This window comes from Cotesia typhae, unplaced genomic scaffold (assembly GCF_013202065.1).
Source record: "Cotesia typhae breed Kobodo isofemale line unplaced genomic scaffold, CoteBio_Ctyphae contig_4, whole genome shotgun sequence".
NCBI lineage: Eukaryota > Metazoa > Arthropoda > Insecta > Hymenoptera > Braconidae > Cotesia > Cotesia typhae.
Genome location: NW_027423748.1, coordinates 10,590,835 through 10,606,772, shown reverse-complemented (window position 1 = coordinate 10,606,772; position 15,938 = coordinate 10,590,835). Strand labels below are relative to the sequence as shown.

The 15,938-nt window shown below is 32.5% G+C and overlaps 2 protein-coding genes across 2 annotated transcripts in view; one reads left to right on the top strand and one right to left on the bottom strand.

Annotated features, from left to right (window-relative positions):
• The window catches only part of Vlet (COMM domain containing 10 protein valette), a 154,030-nt gene extending 142,140 nt beyond the window's left edge, over positions 1-11,890 (top strand). The window contains exon 4 of the mRNA XM_074242277.1: positions 11,872-11,890. The gene's annotated coding sequence lies outside the window, so the exon portion shown is untranslated. The remainder of the gene's footprint in view (positions 1-11,871) is intronic.
• Positions 1-12,945, bottom strand: part of LOC141527026 (latrophilin Cirl) — a 142,032-nt gene extending 129,087 nt beyond the window's left edge. The window contains exon 1 of the mRNA XM_074242262.1: positions 12,849-12,945. The gene's annotated coding sequence lies outside the window, so the exon portion shown is untranslated. The remainder of the gene's footprint in view (positions 1-12,848) is intronic.
• Between the last annotated feature and the right edge of the window lie 2,993 nt (positions 12,946-15,938).

Genomic DNA, 15,938 nt, shown 5'->3' with positions numbered 1-15,938 from the left:
AAGCGATTTACATGACAGAGCAAAATAAAATGACGCGAATTGCAATAAAATAATAAATGAGTTGGCAGAACAGAAATACGAGAATATACGGGATGACATGAGGAACAAATCAACCCACCGCCTGTCGGTCCGCGTTCATTTCCAAGTCATTCATTTAGCTGGTAGGTTTTTCCGACTATCAATAACTTACTTTTGTCCGTTTAGTTTGAAATATCTGTCGGAGTCATAGCCGAGATATACATCTGGGGAGAAAAAGAACCCTGAGAATAAGTGACTCGATCGACGATTAATCGGAGGACTCGCTTCAAGAAAGTCGTTTCGTTCTTTATATTTGCTTCGGGAGCCACCGAAAGTTGGGTGGTCGTTTACTCCGCTCTATCAAGTGTGTACTATATTACAACTTTTTCTATTATTCTATCCCGATTTGTATCGCGATTAATCTACAAGCTGGATCTGATATGCATTGCCTTCCTCCTGTCGGATTAATTCGATTGATCATGTTAGTTTGTGAGGTTGTTTTTGGTATTTTGCATAGAAAATTAATTATTTTTATTATAATTTTTTTTTTAAATAATTTATTAATAATTGTCAATAAATAATTTTTCTTATATATTTAATAACATATAGAACAAGAAGGATAGCGTTGGACTTGATAGTGTTAATTCAAAGCTGTGTAAGTATCAAAGTTTGTGAATTGAAGTACTAAACTGGTAACCGGTAACTATTAACCCAACCGAGAAGAGTTATACTTAGTTGTATGGACCGGTGGTATAATAAATAATAATAACAATGATAATAAATAGAATATACAGAGATGGTAATGTTACAAAACACGGTTTTAATTATATCTCTGATGAGTCATCACTTAAATTTGCACATGATGATTATAGCGGTGGGGGTTACGATTATAATTATGATTATTGTGACAAGAGGAGCACAAGCTTAACCACTAGGAGTAAAAGCAATATTATATTATTGTTATATTATATTATATTATATTAAATTATATTATTGTTAGTCGACATGATTCTTCATCATTTAAATACATGAAGAACAACAATTCTAATCATCACATCAGACAACTCCGGACAGGCATCGATTTATCTAAAGATCTTAAGTACAAAAGAATTAAAAATTAAAACGCTTGTGTGAATTATTTTTGGAGGTTGAATAATACAATAAATAAAGTATTTAATTTAAAATAAAATTATAAATCCTACGCAGTGCTTTCACCTATTGCCGATTGTTGCCGGATAAATGAGCCATTCATCGCAAGCCACTGTACGCTCGACCATCCATATTTATATTTAATATTTACACACATATAGTGGCTTTTACACAAGTACATCAACTACGTTATATAGACCCAATACTTGCCCAGTAAAGATGTATCAAAGTCTTGAGTTGTTAAGATTCGCTGAATATGGACTTTCGATAAAATCCTTTCAGCTAAGACAGCTTATTGATTGTTTAAAATTTATCATTCGAGTATGTCCATTGCTTTCATTTTATTTCATTTCATTTTTTACGTATTGTGAATTGCCTCAGCTTTCGATCGTTACTCATCCTGGATAATAAAACCGACTGGATTCGTTCGTTCATTCGCCTTCTATTCTCCTGTATTCTCCTGTATTCTCTACGCACGCTATTTTATTGCGTTCGATATTATATTATCCTCTTCTATACTCTTCAATTCTATTTTTTCTTTCTCATTTTGTTCATCTAAATATTTTATGCATACTCAAGTGGCTATTATTTCATACTCCAATAAAATTCAATTTCGATACTATTTTAATCATCATTGATCTTCATTCCGAACCGACAACTCGACATAAAACGACTCGTTCATTTGTTTGAGCTTTCAGGTCACTTTTATCTTGTAAAAACTATTTTTTTTAAACAATTTGTAAAGCTTTGTTTTTACGGTTAATGATAATAAATTAATTTTGAAAAAAGCTAGCAAGAGAAATAAATCTCAGCATTCAATTATTTTGTGAGACTTTGTTTCACATTTTTTCATCATTAGTCTTTATTAACCATGAGATTTATTTTCCATTTAACAAAAGCCAAAGAAAATTCAATAGTAAGGGTCTAATTAATTAAGTTTTAAAATAAAATCCGAGTAAATATTTAACAAAACAAAAGGAGAAATTTTTCAGATGAAATAATAAAATTTGAAGAAGCATAAAATGGACTCCCGGTATCATTTTTCATTAGATGTCGAGTCGTTAAAAATATCGCGTTTCCCGTAAATAAAAGCAACAATACCAGCAAAAATGGGTTAATAAAAAATAAAAAGGTATTTCGTTGTCGTTTTCTCAAGTTCGTATGACCCGGACTGGCTCAGCGCTGTTCAAGCTCCATTCCTCTCTAGTCATGTACGTTTCTCGTTGAATTGAAACGACCTACCATCAAGACTTTTCTACTGGCACTTCCATCCATCTACTTTCTTTAGTATCTTCTTCGTTTCTTTCTTCTTTCTTCTTTCACTCTAGCCCTTTTTTCACTTCATTTTACTTAGATTTTTTTCTTTAGTTATATATTTTCCTCACAACTAAAGATTCCTCGTGTACCCGCCAAGCTGCGTCCATTTCCTCGACTCCGAGCTGTCTCTTCACACAACATTTTTTCATTCTCACACTTTTAAGAATTCCCGGTAAGAATAAAAAAGCCAGACCCAGGTGTACTCCAACTTTCGTCTTTCCATTTTGCAAATTGCTTACTTTAACAAATATTTTTTTTTTTTTTTTTTTTTTTCATATCATACTCCTTTCAATTACTTTTCTTTTCACTGAGATCTCGATTGTTCATTTTTCAAAAATTCACGCTATCAACCAATAATATTTTTATTTGTCTCAAAAAAATTTCTTAGCTCAAAAATTGGAAAAATTTTCATAAAAAAATTTTTTTTTATAATAATTTAATTTTTATTAGACTCTAAAATGTCATAAAATTTTTTTCTTTACTTAAGAATTGATTTTTTCTGTGGACATAATTTTTTTTTCCTTGAATATTCTTTTAAAGATCAATAAAAAATTAAAAATTAATATCATAAATTCTGTATGAAGATTGTTGATAGATTTTTGTACTTAAGAACTTACATTAAATCTTTAAACACAAAGTAAGAAGGAGTATAAGAGCGATATACCGTGGGGCGAGTCTGCATTGTCTCATCGTAGAGAAGACTTTTCTAGTAAAAGGTTCTTCTTCTTGCTCTATCTTTCTTGCTGAGAAACTTTCTCAACATTCACCCTCAATCCCATTCAACTTTTAATTACGACCACCATTATTCGTCTAAGATTAGGTGGCCCACGATTTATCCCGTGAGAAAGACGTCACGATTTCTTCCCTCAAAAAAAAAAAAAAAAATAATCAACTAATAAAATTAATTTATTGTTCAACATATATATTATAGATTCTTTGGTAGCTGGTTATTCCCTGATAAAAGTGTATTTATTTAGCCACCGGATATTTTAATTGGAAATTGAAAATCGCGGTTAAATTTAATGGAGATTGGGGAATATAAATTTTTGATTTCGCGCCTCGTTGCGACGAGTTGTGAGAGCATAAATGCGGAAAATCGAAGTCGACAAAGTTATTGGGTGACGTTATATAGATATGTATGTAAATTTGCGTATATATTATGTATTTTATATATTATATATAGGGTAAGAGTGAACAAGTGTGTATTCCTTTAAATACTGGGATTCAACGTCAGCAAAGACGATGTTTTCTTGGGTAGTCGTGTACGCGAGGATTACACTTCGGTGGTTTACATCCTGGACAAAAAATATTCATGCATTTTGTATGAGAAAAGCGGTTTTGTCAATACCATGTTGTGATCGAAAATGGCCCCTGGGAGATGGGATTTGAATAAAGTACAGTGGCAAGGGAAAACGTTGAGTAAAGAATATCTTTCTCCGTTCCAGCCCCCGCCGCCCCGAGACTGACTCGGCAAACTCTTCTACTTTGCCCTCGGCCACTTGGAACTTTCGCCAAATATATGTATGATAACTAGTCTATCTGAATAAAATTATAAATGTACTATTGTTTATTGATACGACAAACTGAATTTACATTCCCGTCCATCTGTCAACCATTTTTGAATAAAACATTTTAGTAATAAAAATACGCAAATTAATTTTACTGAATATTGATACAAGCTTTTTCTTTAATAATTCTTTAAAATTGACAAAAAATTATTTAAAATAATTTTTTTTTCTCGATTTAAATTCTAATTAATTTAATTTTTTTATCAGTGTAATTAATAAGTCAAAACATGACTTCTTATTTGCAATAAAATTATTTATAAAAGGTTTTTTTATTTAATAACAAACATCTCTATGATTTTTTGATAAAGAAGCTCTTTTTGAATTTTTAATATTAAACATTATTTTATTAATTTGACCAGTCTGGAAACTAATAAACCTTTTTGGGATTTAACAGAAGAGAGAATAATAAAACATAATCTTTAAATTACGAAATTAGTTCCGGCTTTGATGTAATTTTCATTTATTAAAATAAATACTTAATGACCGATGGATCAAAAATATATTATTCATTTATAATCCTCATGTGTGTACTTCACTTATTACATCAATATTGAATTAACAAACGGCAGTAGCTTTTGTGTAAATATATAAATACTGTTGGGCTGATTAATCATCCATCATATTATATTGTATTATGTATGTGTGTATTCAATATTTTGTATATTTTTAACGGAATTAATGTACCGTAGGCTAGAGTATTTATATATTTTCCGGATACTGTCAAAAGTATCTTGCAAACGAAACGAATCAGCCGCCAGGGAAAAGTTTGTTAGCAAATGAATGAAATAAAATGTTGAGCGTGGGTAAAAAAATATCAGCGAAGCTTGACGGTGACGACGAGCAAGATTGGCGGCGGTTATAGAACTCGTTGTTTGCTAACAATAAGAAATATAAGTATAAGGGTTTTTAAATGTATTAAAGTACGTATGTATGTATATGCCACAATAATAACAGCAAAGTTATAGTCGAGGTACCGGTATACTGTTCGCCTGTAGTACGGAGCCTCGCTGTAAACTATTCTCTGCGGGAGCTGCACACGACACGTTGTCGCAGCATTATGGGAATGCTACTTGTATGTGAAAAGGCACAAGGTAAAGGTGACACCGCGTGTGACCTTGTTACGCCGCGTAAAATCACACTTTCAGTACGCGAGAAACTCTGTCAAAATGCCATGTACATTGTTTAACAATTTCAGATAAATTCAACCAACCCTTTTATGAATTCTTGGTGACTACCCTTTAATGTTTAAACACGGCAATTTGCAAATGTTAATTAAGAATTCAATTTTATTTGACTGATAAATTTTGTTTCGCTTGAATTAATCGTCACATCAGTGTGGGCAGCAGTTTTGTTTTGCGTAATCAAAAGGAAGTTGCTAATATTATTAGCCGCAGTGACCTTTAGTGTCTTGGGGCACGAAATCAGTGAGATATAAATATATATATATATATATATATATATATATATATATATATATATATATATATATATATATATATATATATATATAAATATATATAAACTCGAAAAAAATTAATATGTACTACTCTTTATATTTTATTCCTCGAAATAATTGTTCTATATTTTAAATTAAAATACTTGGTTCATTTTATTGAGTGTTGTGGGAAATCTAGCTCCCATGTAATTTAAACAGACAAACAAACCGTTATGCGCAAAAATGGAATGAATTTGAAATTTCCTCAATAAATTTTTAATGCAAATGACTTTGACCCGACATTACTTTGTAACATAATGTCTACTATACTTGATTACTCCACTAAAAATTCAACGTCAGCAAACATTTTCAATAGAATAAATTAACGTAAAAATTTTTGGAGCTGAATTTTTTTTTTTTTTTCCAATCAGTAAACAATAAAAATTACTCTAATAAAAATTTATAATTTTTAAACGATGTAATATATCATATGGAATAATTTTTAAATGAACGCGGTTTATTATTAACAATTATAATTTACAGCTTTATGATTTAACTTTTTAGTGATTATTGATAAAGACTATTTATACTACGGTAATAAATTATACATAGACGTTGATTTTAATAGCTTGTATGCTCATATAGAGTGATATATGAACTCATATATACATATATAGACATGTGTATGTATATCCAGGCTGTACATACGGTAATACATATTCATTTTACATAATCAGAGTTAAACTAAGTGCATTATTAGTATACATGTGATAAGTAAAGTTCCCGGTACTTATCGAGGATTTACCGTGTTTCCAAAATACGCTATTTACATTCCTAATTTTGTTGTTATTATTGTTATCATCAATAATAATAGTAATCAAAAGTGATAAAAATAAAATACAAAGCTGATGATTGATAATAAACGTCAAAATCAATCACCTAAAAATAATAAACGATACAATAATAAAACGAATATTGTTTTATTTGGTCGACAATAATAACTGAAGAATGAAATCATTAATAAGCTTAAATTTATTATGTCTATTTGGTTTTCATCAGCAGTACAAAAATAATAATTATTTTCGGGCTGAATTTTGCCGAGTAGAGGGACTTTTATAACGAGATATTGATGGCAGTGAATGGGCGTATGTTCATTTAGTGAGCGGTGGCTACACTAATATAACATAATATAATATAATGCCAAGTATGAATGTGTGGAGTATTTTATTATACTATATTATATTATATAGAGGCCTTGCATACACAACATACACAAGTAAATTTAGTCAGTTGAAATAAGCGAGACAAACGTTGAAATAATGCCACGGAGGAGCGAGGGGTGAAGGTAACGATAATGGGGCAGCTAGTCTTATTCGCTAGCAGAGGCAAAACCCAGGGCCCAGAATAGAACCCAGAATGAATACATTATTAACGAAGACGGGATTATTTGTACTCTTAGTGTCTACGTACACACAATCATGACAGCCCTGCACACTATACCAAGTCTCTCGACTACTATACGGCTTCCACGTGTTGTACGAGTGTTATTACGACGATTATCACTAGAGTTGCTAGTCTGTCTAGGGTAGTAGCTTTTGTCAAGTGAATTAATCCCAAGATCGGTATGGGGTTACTCGCATAAGTGAATGATTGCTCCGACGCAACTTTTTTAGCTCTGTTTGTTCTTGGCTAGTTAATTATGCGCTTCCTTATGATCATAATTGTGTAAGTGTCATTCCTAGTTGGCCAAAAATTTAAGCTCTAAAAGAGCAACAGGATAAAAAAAATTAAAATAAAAAAAAATTCTTGATTCAAGATAATTTCTTTTCAATGAGAATATTTCTAATGTCGTAAAAAAGATACTTCAATATCCCCTAAGCTTTAATAAACTTCCTCAATTTCATTTCAAAGAACCCAATTACAGTTTAAATGAAGTTTGAATTTCAGATCAAACAGCAATTCAATAAACCGAGCTTAGTGAAGTTAATTTGACGTTTCCCGACGGCTGGATTGATGCCCCGCAATGTTCATCCCAAAAGAAGAATAATTTTTCGCCTTTTTAAAAGAGCGACTTTTAATTCCAGCGAAATAATAAACTTTGAGGAACATAAACAAATACGTTGGGTTGTCGGTTACCGGTTCTCATTTAATTCCGCAGTACAAGTCACTGACGTTTATTGTTGTCGGGTAAAATATGTTTCATATTCGATGATTAGCTGGCGTATTATTTACAATATGTTTCGCTTTGGGTTGTAAACTTTACGGTGGAATAGTGTGGGATAAGTGTAAAGGGTTAAACGATGCGTTACGTTACAGGTCTATCAGAGTTTGTATGTAATAATAATAACATTATTAGTTAGTTGTATGCTTAACTTATCGATGTGCAACGGGTAAATTATGGCTGATGCACAGCAGCACTACGAGCTATGGATGAGCTATGATATACATTTATAGTATAGGCAATAGACACTCACTAGATTCTGTTCATTGTATAATGTGTGCACCAGGATTTATAACTGCTTGGATCTTTGTTTCTTGGACGGCGTATAAATGTTTGTTGTTTTGACCGCGCAACCGCCATGATGTTCAGGATGATGATTATCATCATCATCATCATCATCGAAGGCTGTGTTGAGTATCGTACATCATATGCCTAGTACAGTGTATTGTAGTATAGTTGTTGTCGTTATTGAATGATTAGTCGCGCTCCATGTTCTAAATTGAGTTACGCTACATCGGAATTATTGCGGTAGTATTAATACCATCGGGATCGTGACCTGACCGGATTCTACATCGACACGACTACATGATCGGTAGATGTCATGTATTCTATTGAGTGGTGTCGTATAACTTGTATTGCCGGGTTTAAAGAGAGAGAGAGAGAGAGAGAGAAAGACAGTAGGGTTATTTTGAAAGCCATTTACTAACGCGATGGGAACACACATTGGCTGGTAGTTTTATTTAGCGAAAGTGGTTAATATAATACGTAAGGAGAACTGCACTGAGTAGTAGTAGTAGTAGTAGAGTGGTGAGTAGGTGCAATCCACATAGGCATGCAGCTAAGCGCAGAACATTATTTCCTTAGCGGGTCGTAAAAATCTTAACATTTAAGTTTACGTCGAGTATAGGTATTTATAGGTTCCAAGTTATATGACAGGCATTGGCAAAATGCCGGATTGCGTTTAGAGATACTTAAACTCTGCAGTGTCGACTTTGAAAATTCAAATAGACGAGCAGCAGCATGAGCTTGGAGAAAATATGCCGGATACAAAATTTAATACACTTTGGGTGGATGGATAAATGTATAAATTTATAAATACCTTTAAAATTATTTTATTTCGAGTATGTAAATTTACTCGAGTGTACTTTACCTAACTGTAAGAAAGTTATTTCAAGTAGCCAGGACGGAACGAGTAACATCTGTCGTTAATGGGCGAGCTTTGCCGCGGAATGGGCTTGGGGTGCATTTTCGAGTATGTTGTCAATTTAATGACCGGGGTTTTAAATTATTCTTTGCTAACTCATGTTCTCGGAATAATAATTGATTTCTTGAAGAGTATTTTTGGGTTAATTGTCTGTTAGAATTTAGCTAATGGAGAATTTGATTTTTGGTCATATTAATGAATTGTGAGCTGATGGAGGAATGATGGTTTAATGGGTGAAAATGTGTTCACTGGGAATACTCATTACTCGATCGAGGATCAGTTGTTAAATTATGCTGATGTATGTTTATTTATGTTAATAAGATTGATGTTTGTAATTTAATAGAGTGTATGTTTAATTATATTGTGTCAAATGTATTGTCAGAGGTTCAATCACTACACACATAACAATTGTTATTCGGTTGGTAGGTGGATGTTGACATAATGCCGGTTTGGTTAACGATTAATCAAGTAACGGATATTTTATTTGTTTGTAAATATATTTGGTGACGTCCATTTGTGTCAATTAGACGAATAAATTTATACTGTCAGGTCAAACTTGTAATAAAATACTAGTACCGTTTTTTTTTTTTTTTTTTACAACAAACTAAAACTTTTTCAACTATTTTATTTTAACTTATAACAGGGAATTTTATTATTTATTATTTATCATACCATAAAATAATACAGAATATAATATAAATGTAATCTGAATGAATAAACATAAATCAGTGGTCGTGGCCGTCCAGTCAGAATTGAAAATAAAATCACAACAATAAAAAGCCAAGGCTCGCTATTATTATTTTGTTGCTGACAGTAACATTCAAATCCAAGCTATTAAATTTATTGCTCCAGGTTTACAACTAAATTTTCTCAATTCTAGCTCTGGCAGTAACAGTGAGTATTATTGACACCTCAATTATTTTATTGTCAATAAAGAAGGAGCCGAAAAATGAATCCACGGAGTAGTGCTTAAAGGTGAACTAAAATTACATGGATTTGGCGGAAATTTTAAGCACGAACATGGCAAAAAAATAAATAAAAAAAGGGTCTGGCACACACACACACACACACACGCACACACACAAATACACATGTAGCACACACAGATATACATGTAGCACACATTAGCTGGAGAAGCGGTAACAGGAGCAAGATCAGCTCTTACTCGATGCTACATACTTCATACTAATGTAACTTGTATATGTAGACTTAACTGGTACTATACGGCGTCCATTCGTCGGAGCAGTGTCGAGTCTGCTCACGGGCCAAATGACTGGACGCCGAGTCTTATTTCGCGGACCAAACGCCGCGGGGAGTACAACGATTTAAGGATAACGTTGGACGGCTCACGTCATAATAAAATTAAATTCCATATCTCGAATCAGGGAACGCGATAGCTACTGCGAAACCCAGGCCTTTCTTTTCTACCTGGCAAAAACAACCACTTTGTGTTTACAATAATAATAAAACAACTAAATTTATAAATGTACCCTGCCCGGGAGTTTTCTCATAATAGAGCAGTAAGTGTTTGTATATTTAATACAAAGTTTTAATTTTATCGTTAATAAAATTTGAATTATTCCCGGGTTAAATTTACGATCCAGTCGCGAATAAAATGTATGAAGGTCGTTGTATTATTATCGTCGTTGTTATATATATATATATATATATATATATATATATATATATATATATATATATATATATATATATATATATATATATATATATTAAGCTTTCGATCCTCAACATTGTAACGTGACAATTTTTAAAATAAATGGCGTTTGATTAATAAATAACGTTTTAGTAGGAGAGAATAGTTAACGAGGAGTAACCGGAGTATTTTACTGCATGTCAGCGTCATTTGGTTTCTCTTAAGCGTAAACTAACTAACACACCCACGATTTTACACCAGCAATAGTGGAAAGAGATGACGACGGTAACGACGACGCTGAGAAAAGACAAGACGAGACAGCGGAGGAGTTGATCGTCCTCGTCTATGTCTCAAGATTCTTATTCTCATTCCAAGTCTCAGTCTCAGTCTTATAGTCCCGGTCTTGAGGTTACTTGTCATCTCTCAGCTCGTTTGCTACTCACATTTAGCATCATAATACCGAGGACGCACCGAGTTAAGTACGCGCCGATGAGAGTCTTATAAACAGCAAGTACCTCCAGTAACAGCTCAAGTGGATCGTATGTAGCACAGCTACAAAAACTACCAGGGAAAAACCAGTGAAATTTGACACTGCAAAACAGTAATAAACTGGTGGCCAACTTAAAACCACAAACAGTTATTGTCCAAAGTTATTTGTCTAATTCCAGCAGGTTATGGGCCCAGGTTACGGCCACCAGTTGTTCGTTATAAAGAGGAAGAAGAGTTGGTGTGGATTTTTTCTGGTGCTGAAAGTGCGAAGCACAGTGTGTGCAAACGTCCCTACACGTGTCAACATAAAGGTTGACACAGATTTTTCAGCTTGATAGTTTAACCGAGCACGGTCAGCTCCAGCCTCGAAAAAATGAAATAGAGCAGCCCGCCGGCGAGCACAAAAGGTAGCCAGGCCAGAGATGATCAACAAGAAGACAACACGAGCCTTTTATCATAAGGTACTCGGTGTCCAGTCCTACAGTTGGATCTGTATAGCTAGATCTTTAGAAAGTAGAGAGAAGATGATGAGAATCATCAGTGTGGTATGAAGAGTCCGATGTCTGATGTGTTCACGGACGACATCGAACTGGGACTTGGGAGCCGGGGTATGTTCAGGGGTAGGGAAGGGGCATGTAATGGTATGGAACCAGTTTGTTCGTTTGTTGCCACCCGAGCGAGCACACGCGTCATTTTTTTTATAATATCATCCGGCTGAGCAACCACCTTTTACTTATAGATAGATATATGTACCATTTATTTTGTTTTATTTATTATATTATATTATATTATATTATATTTATTATTTTTTTTTAGTCTTATCTGGGCGCTGTACGTCATAAGCCGAGGCGTCGAGGACAACCACTCTATAAATGTTGCCAGGTACTAAATTCACTATTTTTTATAAATCTCACGTTGAGTTTTATATATTGCTTCGCTCGGAGATAATTGTGGATACTGGATCGTATTAAATATAAATGCAACCGCGATAGCATTAAAAAGAACTAAACGAAACAGCCTCGAATAATCGGCGAGTATGAGCGAGTCGAGAGCTCAAATAAAACCCTGTGGGGTATAATTATCTCACTTATGCTCTTCAAAAGGCTATTTGACATTTTTTTTTATCCATTCATTTATTTATTTATTTGTTTATAAAGTTTTATTTTTAATTTCACTTTTATCTCAGCAAATAGATCACCTGAGATAAAGTTTGTCACCTAGGGGGTCTTTAATTAAGTCTTCTAATTTAAATACCCGCTGTGTCGAACACAAAGCCGTTTTTCGATTCCGTAGGACGTTTATTGTTCCCATTCAATGTAATAAAAATTCAAGTTGATTATTATTTTCACTAAAATTTTTTATCCAGTCGGTTATTTATAAGTTGTAAGGCTCGATCCGAGTATATATTTAGTAGACAGTGAATTTAAAAATTAATAACTGGCAGGAGACAGCAGACGGGATGATTAATTGCGAGATCGTTTGATGTCTGGATAAAAAGCTAAATTATACTAAGAGATTGCAAAATAGCGCAAATGAATATCCATTTTTTGTTATACACAACAAGACTTTGACATAATATTTGACGTATAAAATTTAAATTGAATTTTTTACTCCAGTCAATGCCGGTATCATTCAAATAAGAGCTTGTTTTTAAATTAAAAAATTTTATCAAAGCGCCCGGTTTGATTAAATATATACTTTTTTTTTCCCCCCATCCGAAATTACTCACGAATAATTATTATTAAATGTTATACAATAAAATAACAAAATATTTCAATAACTGAGACACTCACCACTGGAGAACCGTTATTGATTCCAAGGTAATATATCTACCGATCGAGCATCACTCTTCACTAGTCGAAATAAAATCACTTCTGATAATATCCAGTATATATTAAATATACAGACAAAATAAGATAAGTATCAAAATAGGTGATTAAAATTCCAGGTTCGACGATCTTATGAATTTTTAAACCCACTTATGCATTCACACTAAAAAAAAAAAAAAAAACTTGAAAAAAAAAAACACTCCCTGGAGTGAAAATTCCTGGATTTTTAATTAAATCCAACTTCAATGTTTTGACACTTTAGCAGAGGTGTATATATCCAAATAGAAAATATTGTTAAAAGGTAATTTAAATAATAATTTCTTCTTTTGTCGGTAAAGAAGTTTTTGCTTGGCTTAATGATTTAAAATTTAATAAAATTCACTTATGATTTTTAGTGCAGCAATAAATCACTGTACACAATAATTTGTTACAATAAAAATGAAAATAAATTAAATCAACACAATAAACACGAAATAAAATCACTCGCGATAAGAAGAAATATTTGATGTACAAGGTAGAAGTTTCAGTGAATTTTTCCGGTTAATCAATCAATCAATCAATTGATCAGCAAGTAGTTGGATGTATCATGTATCAATTGATTTGATATAGAATGTAATAAAAAATAAGCGCGGTTGAAATCTCAGTAGGACATCTCTTGCTCGATTACACGTGACATTCCAGGGTAAACATACTTGAGATTACTCGGATCTGCACTTAACTATTTGTAACACTATAGTTACCCTCGAGTGACACAGAAGCATATGGATGTAAAAGAGGCAGAGGTAGTGGATGTAGATGTATATTTTTTGCACATGTATATGTATAAGTATAGAGAGCAAGAGCACAATTTAATCGGCGTCCGATCGCATTTCAGCCATGCCAAGAACACATGGCATCATTCATCGATGCGATACGTTCCACTCAATCATTCACATTGCGCGAGTCATTCGCGAGTACAACCTCATTGCCGAGTAGAACCCAATCCTGGTGCCTCGGATAATAAATAAAAAACAGTGACATGTATAAAAACCACACGCTCAATTTCAAACTCTATTTATTCATTCACCCACGCTCTAATTTTTATTTTTCATTTTTTCGTTTCATTTTCATACACTCGCGATCTGGTTAATTACACTCGGGATTATTTACAACTGCCCGGTCAGTCAAGCGCTCCTGATTTATGCTAGTTCAGTAGTTCGAAGTCATATTGGTGCTCCAACCCGAATGTACAAGTCTTTCGGCCTTCGGACTTGCGGAAACATCGATCTGTTTATACTGTAAACCACTGAGCGATAGTTTCAAGGGAACTAGGGTCAAAGTTTAGACTTCGGTCGGAGATAAGAGGCTGATATTTATTTACATAGATTGATTGTCTGAATTTTGTGATTTTTTTTTTTTTTTTTTGATAAAATTTAGGATTTAAGTGCGAAATAATTGCTTAAGCGGTCCAGTCTCGGAAGAAACGCTCGTTGAACTGTCGTACTGAGCAACTGAGACTACGGTTTAGTATAAAGCAACCGTTGGTTCTTAGCTACAGGCGTTGCGCCCCTCCAGACCGCTAACATACTCGACGCCAATCGAATGCGCGGATACCTTTGTGAAGGAGTACAATGAGTTTATTATGTATGCATATGCTGATATTTGATATTTTAGATTTTATGGCTTGTGTTTTATACCGTCCAAATACAAAGTACACGTGTTTTTAATTGTTGTTATTTTAGAACGGTGTTTACACCGTACGGAGAAAGTGTAAGATAATTATTGGGGTCGTAGCTTTTTTTGCAATAAAATTTCTTTTATTTTTAAAGTGGGGGAGATATAATTTTCAATAAATTATTATAAACTCACCAGTAGAAATTAAAAAAAAAAAATAAAAATACTAAAATTCAGATCAACATCTATTGGATCGTTCTAAATTTACCTAAAAAACCTACTTGAATTTTTTTTTAGTAAAAAATTGAAAAAGAATTTTTTTTCAAGGCAAAAAAATTTAATTGAAAAAAAAATATTTTATTACGGAGATGTAGAGTTGATAAAATTTTCCTAATTTGCTTAATTACAACTAAAATGATAACTAATTTGATAACCAATATCCTAATCATATTAATAGCTTTAAGTAAATTTTGGACTGTTAATAATTAGCGTTGGTATAGAAGGCATATATCGAGCAAGTAAGTTTGAAATTCATATGATAGTGATATTGGGTATCATTTAATATTTAACACCGATACGAGCAGAGTTAAATTAGCAACTAGACCTAGACTGGGATATCGTAATTAATTTACGATATGTATTAGTTTGAATTTGTTTAAAACTCTAGAATACGCGATACCACATAATTAAATTTATACTTCAGTTATAGTTTACTCGTTATTTTGTTACATTAATTTGCGAACCTGAGTTCTTATTAATTAAATATTAAATTAATTTCATAAAATTTCAGTTTCTCGGTATTTACCAACTTTACATTTTTTAATTAATCAACAACCAGTTTTGTTCATATCAACAAAACTCGAGTAAAAAAAAAAATATATAATATTTAGCAATTGATAGATGGAATTCTCGACAGCGCAGATAGATGTAATTTACGTATAATAGTTTAATTTGAGTGTAACTTTGCATCGGATTAGCCGGAGTGATAAAGTCGAATATTAATCATCATACTCCGCGTAATTTATGCCATTGAGATTACACTTATATGAATTCATATAATTATTATTACTATTACTGTTGCATACGTTAAATAATTAAACTTTACCCACTTACTCACTTGAATAATTATTCATCTGAATCTTAATAATCCCATTGTGTTATTAAATATCACGATAAATTATATACTTTATTAATTATTAACTTTAATTATCACTCTTCGGACAAAACTTAATATCCCGTCGTTAATAATTGCGGCAATAAATTTTTATATATTATTAATTAACAGTCTGGATTAAAACTCGTTGACATTTGCATTTTATATCTAATATTCTTATCCAAGAGATAAATATTTGCTGAATTATTTTAATTGAAGCATTGCGTAAGCCCTCATACTTGAAAAAT